Raw genomic sequence first — 11,526 nt, forward strand, 5'->3', positions numbered from 1 at the left:
GGCGCACACGTAGCATGTACATGTACATACAACGGCCAAGGTGCAAGAAAGAAAATACGGCCATGTACGTACATACGAACGGGGTCTCAAACGCCTACTTGCGCATACGTGCGGCCAGGGCTCGTGTACATGGCTGGTCGGAACGGAGAAACTGCGTCGTCGTCGTGTTCATGGGGAGGCAACGGAATGCGTCGTGTTCATCGGGAGGCAACGGAATGCCTCTTGTTCATCGGGAGGCAACGAAACGCATGGGAGCCAACTGGCTTGGATGGAACAGGTGATGGAAACGAGGCCTGGCATACCACAGAATGGAGGAAACGGCCTTGTGTTTGACTGGCCACGTTCGAAACGGGGTCCTGTTCATCGGGAGGGGTCTAGCGTACTGCAAAACAGAGGAAACGGACTTGTGTTGGACCTCCTACGATCGAAACATGGTCCTGTTGATCGAGAGGGGTGTGGTGTACCGCAAAATGGAGGAAACGGATTTGTGTTGGAGTGCTACGGTCGAAACGGGGTTCCTGTTCATCGAGAGGGGTGTGGTGTACCGCAAAACGGGACTCCACGGGATATTGTTCATCTCCACCGTCGACCTCCTCCAGCCTCCACGGGTTACTGTTCATCCACCGTCGACCTCCTCCAGCCTCCACCTGCGACTATTCATCCACGGGCTCCTGTTCTTCCAGCCTCCACCGTGCGCTACTCCACCGGCTACTGTTCAACCACCCCTCTCCATGGGCTCCTATTCCACCACCCCTCCACGGGCTACTGTTCATCCACCCCTCCACCGTCTACCGTTAATCCAGCCCTCCACGGGTTCATCATGTTCATCCATCCCTCCACGGGGTCCTATTCATCCAGCCCCAACCGGCTCGATCAATCGGGGTCCTGTTCATCCAGAGGCAACGCCACGGGGTCCTGTTCATCCACCCCACTGAGGGAGTCCCGGATTAGGGGGTGTCCGGATGGCCGGACTATGACCTTTGGCCGGACTCCCGGACTATGAAGATACAAGATTGAAGACTTCGTCCCGTGTCCGGATAGGACTTTCCTTGGCGTGGAAGGCAAGCTTGGCGATACAATATGTAGATCTCCTCCCATTGTAACCGACTCTGTGTAACCCTAGCCCTCTCCGGTGTCTATATAAACCGGAGAGTTTTAGTCCATAGGACGAACAACAATCATACCATAGGCTAGCTTCTAGGGTTTAGCCTCTCTGATCTCGTGGTAGATCAACTCTTGTACTACCCATATCATCAATATTAATCAAGCAGGAGTAGGGTTTTACCTCCATCGAGAGGGCCCGTACCTGGGTAAAAACATCGTGTCCCATGTCTCCTGTTACCATCCGCCTAGACGCACAGTTCGGGACCCCCTGCCCGAGATCCGCCGGTTTTGACACCGACATTGGTGCTTTCATTGAGAGTTCCTCTGTGTCGTTGCCGTTAGGCCCGATGGCTTCTTCGATCATCAACCACGACGCGGTCCAGGGTGAGACTTTTCTCTCCAGACAGATCTTCGTGTTCAGCGGCTTTGCACTGCGGGCCAATTCGCTTGGCCAACTAGAGCAGACCGAAAGCTACGCCCCTGGCCATCAGGTCAGATTTGGAAATTCGAACTACACGGCTGATATCCGTGGGGACTTGATCTTCGACGGATTCGAGCCACAACCGAGCGCGCCGCACTGTCACAATGGGCATGATCTAGCTCTGCCGCCGGACAATGCCCAGAGCGCCGCCCAGGTGTCCGCTCCGACCCTTAGCTCGGAGCCGACTGCGCCAGTCGGGGACGGATGGTTGGACGCCGCCCCGGGGGCTGCAATCTCTACGGCGATCGAGCCGAATACCAGCCTTGTCCTTTCCGAAGCTTGTGACTCCAAGGGGCCAGACTCCTTTCCGAACTCCGAATCCTCCGCACCCCTTCCAATCGAACCCAATTGTGTTCCGATCATGGAGTTCACCGCCGCGGACATCTTTTAGCACTCGCCCTTTGGCGACATCCTGAATTCACTAAAGTCTCTCTCTTTATCAGAGGAGCCCTGGCTGGACTATGGTCAGCAAGGTTGGGATGCGGACAACGAAGAAATTCGAAACCCACCCACCACCCACTTCGTAGCCACTGTCGATGATTTAACCGACATGCTCGACTTCGACTTCGAAGACATCGATGGTATGGACGCCGACGAAGGAGACGACCAAGAACCAGCACCTATAGGGCATTGGACAACCACCTCACCTCACGATGTATACATGGTGGATACACCTAAAAGAAACAAAGACGAGGATCAAAAGGGCGCAATGAGGGATCATTCCCTCGAAAAGCAATCAAAGCGGCGGCGGAAACACCGCGCCAAACCCCACCTCGACAGAAATCTAGCCATACAGAAGGATGAACCGGCGGACGACGAACATACCATCGAGCAACCGTCCGAACAGGGCAACTTGGATGAACAAACCAAGAATCCCGTCCCCAGCGAAGATAATAGTCCGGACAACCTCATGTTGGACAAATTACTGGAGAAGAATAACCTCCACCAAAGGCTCGTCGCCACGGCACGTAGCCTCAAAAAGCAGAAGCGGAAGCTCAGAACAGCGGAAGAAGCACTCAGAATCAGATGGGATAGAGTACTCAACACCACACACAAGTACGGCGACAGTCGCCAGACAAAGAGCTATCCGAAGCGAAGATTACTACCAGAATTTGATGAGGAGGCCTTAGAGCCCCCACGGTCAAAAAACAAGGAAGCCACCAGGTCGGATAGACGACCCCATGGCCAACATCGAGCGGCAAAGGGCGTCGCATTCAATCCGGCACGCGATCCGCACAAGGATTCAAATCAAAAAGACGGCCCACCTAGATCTATCTATGGGCCAAGAAAGCAAGCTCTATTAAGCAATGCAACGCAACAAATATCCGAACATCGCGGCACACTAAAATACAGGGGTGCCGTGAACCCCCTATGTTTCACCGATGAGGTGCTGGATCATGAATTTCCAGCGGGATTTAAGCCCGTAAACATAGAGGCATATGATGGAACAACAGACCCTGGAGTCTGGATTGAGGATTATATCCTCCACATACACATGGCTAGAGGATATGACCTCCACGCTATAAAATACCTACCCCTCAAGCTCAAAGGGCCAGCCCGGCACTGGCTTAAAAGCCTTCCCGAAAACACCATTGGAAGTTGGGAGGAGCTCGAGGATGCTTTTCGGGCAAATTTCCAAGGGACCTATGTCCGACCTCCGGATGCAGACGATCTAAGTCATATAACTCAACAACCCGGAGAGTCAGCCCAGAAACTCTGGAACAGATTTCTTACTAAAAAGAATGAAATAGTCAACTGTCCGGACGCTGAAGCCCTAGCAGCTTTCAAGCATAGCGTTCGAGACGAATGGCTCACCAGACACCTCGGCCAATAAGAGCCAAGAACAATGGCCGCATTAACAAGCCTCATGACCCGCTTTTGCGCAGGAGAGGATAGCTGGTTGGCAAGAAGCAGCACCAGTGACCCAAGTACATCCGAAGTCAGAGATGGAAACGGGAAACCGCACCATAACAAGGAATAGCGTCGGATCGAGGATAACAGCCCGAAGAGCACGGCAGTCAACGCCGCATTCAAAAGCTCTAGGAAGAATCAGAAAAGGCCGCCCCAAAGGATAATAGGGACGAGCTATCTAACCTCAAAAAAATCTTGGACAAAATATGCCAAATCCACAGTACTCTCGGGAGGCCTGCAAACCACACCCACGAGATTGTTGGGTCTTCAAGCAATCCGGCAAACTCAAGGCCGAACACAAGGGGCTCGACATACCAAGCGAGGGCGAGGACAAACCCCACAAGCAGAACACCGGAGAACAAAAGAAGTTCCCACAAGAAGTCAAAACAGTAAATTCACTTCATGTGACAAAAGGGAAAAGAAGAGTGGTGCCTATGGAGATACGCGCCATACGGCCTGTCCTAGAGGAGTCCCACCACTGGTTGTTACAACCAATCACCTTCGACCATCAGGATTACTCTAGAGGTATCCGGAACGCAGGCTGGACTGCCTTGGTCTTAGATCCGATAATTAACGAACTCCACTTTACACAAGTCCTAATGGACGGTGGCAGTGACCTAAACCTACTATACCAGGACACAATCCACAAAATGGGGTTAAACCAAGCAATAATTCGCCATGGCAACACTCCCTTTCAAGGGGTCACGCCAGTCCCAGATACCCATTGCACGGGTTCCCTCTCGTTAGAAGTTATGTTCGGCTCCCCCGACAACTTCCGAAGTGAAAAGCTAACCTTCCACATCGCCCCATTCATAAGTCGCTATGAAGCACTACTGGGACGCGAAGCTTTCGCCCGCTTTAACGCAATACCGCATTATGCATCCCTTACACTCAAAATGCCCGGTACACGAGGCATCATCTCATTAATGGGAAACATCAAGTGTCACCCAAGCGCGGACGATGGTGCGGCTGCCTTGACAACCGCGCACTAATCCAGCTTTACTAGTTATAGCACCTAAATAGGTCGTTAAAGACCCCAGACATGGATCGAGGAGTTCGGCGCAAACATACAAAGGCTTGATAGCCACATAACCCTATACAAGGGGCTCCGCGCGTTTACACCAGGAGACAATAAAGCTCAATTCTCCCCATTTTCTGTATTATACTTTGTTTATTTTAACATCGATTTCTCGCATGATTGTTTTCCACTAAGTTCCTCCCTTTTGCAGACGAACACCATGCTACACCCGTCCAGGATACGGCACAACGGAGACACAGGCGCAGACGAGCAGCAGGGACCCGTTTCAAGGATTCTTTTCAGATTAAGACCCTGCGTAAACCTTTTTTACTGTCTCTTGTTGATAACATCCCCCGGTTCTTGCTATAACCAAGGAGGAGGCTGGCGTCTTGGCATGTGGCAACGCCAGAATTTTGCGCGTACCTGGACACCAGGGGCTTTTATTTTACCAGGGGCTTTTGTTCGGCCCGTCTTCATAAAGACCGAATACCTTAGGGAGTGTTCGGCGTCGCGAGTTTGGCCTTATATGCATCAGCTCCGAATCATGTCTTTGGTTAAATGTTGGGTTTGCCCGGCTCCTGTGTTTTGCTGCCTTACGTTCCGCTCTATCGGCTAAGGCGGCACCAGGAGAACTACTGCGATTGTGCCCCGGTTCGGCCAGGAGAGCACCTCAGTAGAGAAAGCCGAAAACTGACTGTCATAATATAGCGAGAGACTGGTCAATCACTCGATGACTAGCTGGAATCTTTAGGATTCCTCCGCATTAACGAAGGGCCGTTTCCCGGTCAGGCACACACGCTCCCCGAATTCGGGCGAGCGCGGTGCCCCTAGGGGCTATTCAGTAGCCCCACTGTCAAACTCCTATGGCTAAGTGAAAGTGATAAAGCATTATAGTCCGGTTTCCTAGTTCGCTGCGCTATCACCTCCTTTATAGGACCAAGACGTTGGATCAAGTGTGAAGAGGCACCTTCTGCGAACAACCCCGCATTATATGCGTGGGGGCTGAAGCCAACGACTGCCATCTTTCAGGTTATATACACATATACATTAACGGCCACACAGGAGGCATTCTAATTCTTGAAAGCACAAGTATAAAAAGCTTTTACATCCCATCAAAATATTGTTTTACAATAGCACATGTTATTCGAACACAACATCCTTCGAGCACTGCGTCTCTATTAAACGAGCGCCCTGAAGAACTTCCTCAAAGTAGTGCTTGGCAGGTACTCGGCTTTCGTCCGAATCTCGGGATGCAAGAACACTGGCCTTCATATCTGCCCAGTATGTCTTGACACGGGCAAGAGCCATCTGTGCACCCTCTATGCACGCTGACCTCTTCATTGCATCAACATGTGGCACCGAACCAAGGAACTACTGCACCAAGCTAAAACAACTCTTCGGCTCTGGCTCTTCCGGCCACAGACGACTCGCGACGTACCTCATAGCGAGTCCGGACAACCTGTTCAGCTCCGCCCAAGAGGCCAAGCGGTCGGACACCGAAAGTGGGCGCTCTGGATTATGGAACTGCGACCAAAACAGTTCTTCCAATTTATGGTCATCCAGACCCCAGAAGTGTTCAGTCGCGTCCGCGGCACTCGCCGCCAAATCCAGATAAGTGTTCGCCGCACTCCACTACCGGTCCAACGGAGCATACTTAGGATCCCCGAACTTCATCCGTAGCATATAGGGCTTTCCAGCCGCGATATCTCCGGCCTCACGTAGCTCCTCCTTCATAGCTCTCATTGCAGAGCGAGTGTCCTTGGCCTCGACAGTGACCTTTTCTAGGTCCTTCTGTGCCACCCTATCTTCTTTTTCACGAAGCTTACAACGGTCGGCAGCGTCCTTCAATTTTTCAGCCATCTCGGCCATTTCTTTCTTGCTCTGGCAGTGAGCAGCCTGTTCGGCTTTCAGCTCTTCAGCCGCTTTAACGGCAGCCGCATCGCTCTTCCTCGCTTGCTCCTTGGCTCGGGCAAGTTCCGTCCGAAGGTTCTCCACGGCAGCGGCACCATCTGCATTAAGCACATATGTTATAAGGCACGAGCATCAAGCTCCTCTTATCAGATGTCTTTGGAGACATTACACACCTTGTGCCTCGTATAGCCGCTCATTTACAAGCGCGATGTCGGCATCTGCTACGTCAAGTTGCCGCTTTAGCTCGGCAAATTCATCAGTCCGGCTAGCCACCGAACACCTCGCCACCTACATAGGAAAGGCGACATATTATACCTGGGATTATGATCCTCTGTGCACCGTCATTTTTGACAACACACAGAGTCTCAGGGGCTACTATTTATACAGGGTGCATTTCATATCAGCGGCTCTTTCAAAAGGTACATCTTTTCGCGTACCTCAAAACCTGTCAGTAAACTCCTGGCGGCCTCGTACAATCCGCTTTTCACGGATGAAATCCTTCTAATCACTGTGGTCATCAACACACGGTGTTCCTCTGAGATAGACGCTCGCCCGAGCAGATCCTTTAGCCCCTCCGACCGTGCACCAAAAGGTGACGGACTAGTCCGACGACCTTTTTCAAGGTCCGGATTTGGAGAAATCCTCTGAGACGACACCTCGGGGTCGCCAGCCTCGCAAGACGGTACAGCTGGGGGAGGCGTTTCGCTCTCCATCATCTCCGGAAGGAGATCCCCTGAAGATGAGCTCTGCTGAGAAGGGTTGAGATCCGAACTGCAAGGTAAAATTTTGGTTATCTTCCTCAGAAATAGAACAGGGATATCACTCGTTTTAAAACCCCCCTCTTTACTTACGGCTCGTTGGACAGCTGATCCCCTTGGGGGCGCAATGCGGTCGGAGCACTCTCCGGCGCCGGACCCTCTGACGAAGATTTCTTCCTCTGCTTCGAGGCGATCGCCTCCGGGTCTTCAGAGGCATTCCTCTTCTTTCCCTGGGTAGAGGAGTTCTCGACTCCTCCCTTCCTGACAGCCTCCTTCGTAGAGGCGATAGCTTCTTTGTTCCCCTCTTCGCCTTCTTCAAAAGGCGCAATCTCCCGCATCCTGATCAACACAGGATCCGGTGTGGTCTCCGGGAGGGGGGCCGGACACCTGATAAGCTTTGCTTCCGCTATCCACTCATGTTTAAAGGATAGCTCTTTTAAAGGCAGTTTTATGATTAATGTACGGATGGCATGTCCGGGCACGGGGCTACTTACTTGAGTATCCGGGCGATTGCAGCTCAGACCTGCGTCCTCGGACAAGTCCGGACACCTTGCTTGTGATCCGAAGAACAATTTGTACATCTCCACGGGCGTCGTGCCCATAAAGTGTTGGAGAGCTCATGGCCCTTCCGAATTAAATTCCCATAGGCAGAGGGGGCGACGTTTGCAGGGCAGTATGCGGTGAATCAGCATAACCTGCGCCACTACGGCCAAATTGATGTCTCTCTCTAGGAGATCTCGAACGCGGCCCTGCAGCAAGGGCACGTCCTTGGGCGGCCCCCAGTTAAGCCCTTTATTGACCCATGACGCTAGCCGTGGTGGGGGACCCGAGCGAAAAGCCGGTGGCGCCACCCACGTGGTGCCCCTGGGAGCTGTGATGTAGAACCACTCTCGTTGCCATAAGCCTAACTCCTCTTGAAAAGAGCCCTCGGGCCATGAAGCGTCGGCAATCTTGCTTATAATGGCACTTCCGCACTCAGCGTGCTGCCCCTCGATCATCTTTGGTTCTACCTTGAAGGTTTTAAGCCACAGCCCGAAGTGAGGAGTAATATGGAGGAAGGCCTCGCACACGACGATGAACAATGAGATTTGGAGGATGGACTCTGGAGCTAAGTCGTGAAATTCCAACCCGTAATAAAACATGAGCCCCCTCATGAAGGGATCAATTGGGAAGCCTAGCCCCCGAAGGAAGTGACATGTGAACACCACACTCTCACCGGGCTAGGGAGTGGGAATAGCCTGCCCTTGAGCAGGTAGCCTATGCAAGATTTCGCCGGTCAGATACCTGGCATCTCTCAGCTTTCGCACGTCTTCTCCCGTAATGGAGGAAGGCATCCACCGGCCTTGGAGGTCGGAGCCGGACATCATCGAAGGTTCGAAGCGCCTGAATCTGAAGCTTTGGGTGTTGGAACTCGAGGCAAGAGGCGGATTTGATTGGATTGAAAGAAAGGAGTCGAGCCTTGGTCCCTTTATAAAGGGGTTGAATACCAAGGGCCCTCCCCGTGACTGTTTGGGACTCACTTTCAATTATGAAGCCATACTAATGGCACGGTTGGGTTACCCACGTCCGTGTTGATGAGAATAACGGAATAAGGGGACACGATCTCTGCTTTGACAAGACGTGCCAAGGAAACCACCTCGCTAAACATGCTGAGGTGGGGCAGTAAAACGATTCGAATGAAGGCTTGGATGTGGCATGACGTCACGCAACGGAATACGTCAACAGATTAGATTTGTGCAGATATTATTCTCTCTGCGATGGTATGTGGAACTTATTTTGCAGAGCTGGACACTATCCTTGTGTTCAAACATCTTTTACGAAGTATTCGAAGGAGGAACCCGCCTTGCAATTCCGAAGACAAATTTGCGCGCCGGACTTGTCGTCATTGAAGCCTGGTTCAGGGGCTACTGAGGGAGTCCCGAATTAGGGGGTGTCCGGATGGCCGGACTATGACCTTTGGCCGGACTCCCGGATTATGAAGATACAAGATTGAAGACTTCGTCACGTGTCTGGATAGGACTTTCCTTGGCGTGGAAGGCAAGCTTGGCGATACAATATGTAGATCTCCTCCCATTGTAACCGACTCTGTGTAACCCTAGCCCTATCCGTTGTCTATATAAACCGGAGAGTTTTAGTCCATAGGACGAACAACAATCATACCATAGGCTAGCTTCTAGGGTTTAGCCTCTCTGATCTCATGGTAGATCAACTCTTGTACTACCCATATCATCAATATTAATCAAGCAGGAGTAGGGTTTTACCTCCATCGAGAGGGCACGAACCTGGGTAAAAACATCGTGTCCCTTGTCTCCTGTTACCATCCGCCTAGACACACAGTTCGGGACCCCCTACCCGAGATCCGCCGGTTTTGACACAGACATTGGTGCTTTCATTGAGAGTTCCTCTGTGTCATCGCCATTAGGCCCGATGGCTTCTTCAATCATCAACCACGACGCGGTCCAGGGTGAGACTTTTCTCCCCAGACAGATCTTCGTGTTCGGCGGCTTTGCACTGCGGGCCAATTCGCTTGGCCAACTAGAGCAGATCGAAAGCTACACCCCTGGCCATCAGGTCAGATTTGGAAATTCGAACTACATGGATGATATCTGCGGGGACTTGATCTTGACGGATTCGAGCCACAACCGAGCGCGCCGCACTGTCACGATGGGCATGATCTAGCTCTGCCGCCGGACAATGCCCAGAGCGCCGCTCAGGTGTCCGCTCCGACCCTTAGCTCGGAGCCGACTGCGCCAATCAGGGACGGATGGTTGGACGCCGCCCCGGGGGCTGCAATCTCTACGGTGATCGAGCCGAATACCAGCCTTGTCCTTTCCGAAGCTTGTGAGTCCAAGGTGCCGGACTCCTTTCCGAACTCCAAATCCTCCGCACCCCTTCCAATCAAACCCAATTGTGTTCCGATCATGGAGTTCACCGCCGCAGACATCTTTCAGCACTCGCCCTTCGGCGACATCCTGGATTCACTAAAGTCTCTCTCTTTATCAGGGGAGCCCTGGCCGGACTATGGTCAGCAAGGTTGGGATGCAGACGACGAAGAAATTCGAAACCCACCCACCACCCACTTCGTAGCTACTGTCGATGATTTAACTGACATGCTCGACTTCGACTCCAAAGACATCGATGGTATGGACGCCGACGAAGGAGACGACCAAGAACCAGCGCCTATAGGGCACTGGACAACCACCTCACATCATGATGTATACATGGTGGATACACCTAAAAGAAACAAAGACGAGGATCAAAAGGGCGTAATGAGGGATCATTCCCTCGAAAAGCAATCAAAGCGGCGGCGGAAACACCACGCCAAACCCCACCTCGACAGAAATCCAGCCATAGAGCAGGATGAACCGGCGGACGACGAACATACCATCGAGCAACCGTCCGAACAGGGCAACTTGGATGAACAAACCAAGCATCCCGTCCCCAGCGAAGATAATAGTCCGGACGACCTCATGCCGGACAAATTACTAGAGAAGAATAACCTCCACCAAAGGCTCGTCGCCACGGCACGTAGCCTGAAAAAGCAGAAGCGGAAGCTCAAAACAGCGGAAGAAGCACTCAGAATCAGATGGGACAGAGTACTCAACACCGCACACAAGTACGGCGACAGTCGCCAGACAAAGAGCTATCCGAAGCGAAGATTACTACCAGAATTTGATGAGGAGGCCTTAGAGCCCCCACGGTCAAAAAACAAGGAAGCCACCAGGTCGGATAGACGACCCCATGGCCAACATCGAGCGGCAAAGGGCGCCGCATTCAATCCGGCACGCGATCCGCATAAGGATTCAAATTAAAAAGACGGCCCACCTAGATCTATTTATGGGCCAAGAAAGCAAGTTCTATTAAGCAATGCAACGCAACAAATATCCGAACATCGCGGCACACCAAGAGGCAGCATCTATCGGCTTCAGTTAGCAGCAGTAGCGACGGAATCACTCGATCTGGTTCAGTTAACAGCCATCGATCGATCGCCCGGGTTCAGTAACGCGTAGCCTGCAGTGCAATCGCTCGGGTTCAGTTAGAGTCCAATGCCTCGCTCGGGTTCAGTTAGAGCCCAACGCCTCGCACACACGCGCGTGCGTGTACGAGAGAAACGCGCATCGCTCGGCCCCGACCACCCACCGTAACCGGGAACACCCCGATATTTTCCTCGCCCTCACTTCTACCATGGTTTTTTCCGTCATGGACAGCCCAAAGAATGTCATGCAGCTGCGTCTCTAGCTCGCCCAGGACGAAAAGCCCATTTTCTGTCATGTTTTTTTGCCATAGAAGTAGGATCCCACCACATCTATGATGATACTGGGTTTTGTCACAATTATCGTCAT

The sequence above is a fragment of the Triticum aestivum genome, chromosome 7B, assembly GCF_018294505.1.
Source record: "Triticum aestivum cultivar Chinese Spring chromosome 7B, IWGSC CS RefSeq v2.1, whole genome shotgun sequence".
NCBI classification, from domain to species: Eukaryota; Viridiplantae; Streptophyta; class Magnoliopsida; order Poales; family Poaceae; genus Triticum; species Triticum aestivum.